The sequence below is a fragment of the Gekko japonicus genome, unplaced genomic scaffold (genome assembly GCF_001447785.1).
Source record: "Gekko japonicus isolate JY-2015 unplaced genomic scaffold, Gekko_japonicus_V1.1 scaffold204, whole genome shotgun sequence".
Classification (NCBI taxonomy): Eukaryota; Metazoa; Chordata; class Lepidosauria; order Squamata; family Gekkonidae; genus Gekko; species Gekko japonicus.
This window is the reverse complement of record NW_015159716.1, coordinates 1401015-1402692: the sequence shown is the minus strand read 5'-3', so window position 1 is coordinate 1402692 and position 1678 is coordinate 1401015.

Genomic DNA, 1678 nt, shown 5'->3' with positions numbered 1-1678 from the left:
TTTTTCAGGAACCATCCAGCATTCTTTCCAATGAAAAAGAGCATCTGACTGCAAAACAGTTAATAAAAATCTGTATCAGTCCTCAAAAATTAAATGTAGGCACTTCAAAGCAACAACTGGAGTGGAAAGCCACCGAAAGTGCAGTAAAAAGTAGAGAATCTATATTGGGTTCGACATCCATTTAGTCCAGTGGCCAACTAGCTTTCCTAAAGGGCTGACTAATGGGCCGGAGAAGCCAAGTCCTTCCCCAATGTTACCTCCTAGCACTGATATTCAAAGCTTTACTACCTTTGTGCGTCATACCTTTTCAGCTCCCCCTCTATCAAACGGGCACACATGAAGCTGCCTTTTACTGAATCAGACCAGTGGTCCATCAGGGTCCATATTTACTCAGATGGGCAGCAGCTCTGCAAGATCTCAGGCTGTGGCTTTTCACATCACCTTCTATGTGATTCTTTTAACTGGAGATGCTGTGGATTGAACCTGGCCGTCTGCAAGCCGAGCTGATGTTCTCCCATTGACCTATGGCCTCTCCCTCACTGAACATTTGTGACTGTTGTTTAAGGGCAATGTCTGTGCAAGCACTTGACACTGCAGAGTTACAAAAGGAATTCTTTGTCACCTTGTCTCCTACTAGTTGCTTATTTATTACATTGTTGCCCCTCCTATTGTACAGTGGCACACTGTGCTTTTGGGGCTGGAGCCTCTAACACAGATTGGCTGAGTTGAGCTCATGTGATGGCACAGAACTTTCATAAACATTCCAGTTGTTCAAGGAGAAATGCTGAAGCAAGTTGGCAGTCCAGCTTCTGTAACGTAAGAAAAAGTTACCAGCTTCACAAAGATGAAAAACTCAAAAACTTTGGGGAGCAAGCTAAGAAGGGACCATGACTGAGTGGGTAGAGTATCTGCTGGGCATGCCGAAAGTCTACACACAGGTAGAGGGTTGCAGTATCAATAAGCTAGAAAAAATTAGAACTACTGCAAGTATGCAGTTGTAATACTAATAATCTTCCAAGTGAGTACAAAATTACAAAATATACAACAGTAACATTGTGTATTCCAGATAATCTATAGGTGATGGACGAAATTCCCCGGAGTTGGTGTTCCGTTTCGTGATAACTTCCTCACACATCAAAACTCCTAACAAGAAACATTCTTACAGTTATTTTAGAGCAATATACCTTGCTACAATCATAATTGTAATTAAAAATCACTCGAATACATACATAAAGAAGTGCCCTCATACAGTCACAAATATTTCAAATGGGTTCTTCAGAATTTACTCCCAAAAGTAAATTTCAGAAAAGAATTAACCCATTTTTCAACATGTTCTACAAAGGGGGTTGTCTACCTTTTGATCTGTAGTTGTGGATTGAAGTATGTGGGCCAATCCACACGCGCGTTAAAAACACGTGTACTGGAGCATAAGTCTCGCCTCAGGCACAGATGTATGGAAGCTCCACTTGTATCGCACTTTTTAGAACATAATCATATACGGAAATTACTGTTGCAAAGGGAGGCATACTGGTGTTTTAGATTCAACACCTGCCAACCAGCTGGACTTAATATGTCAATGGACCTGGCTAGCTTTCTGTAAGCACTTAGGCGAAGAAAACAAACTGGGCGATTCTCGTGTCTTAATACATGCCATTTTGTAGTGGTAAGAATGTGTGGA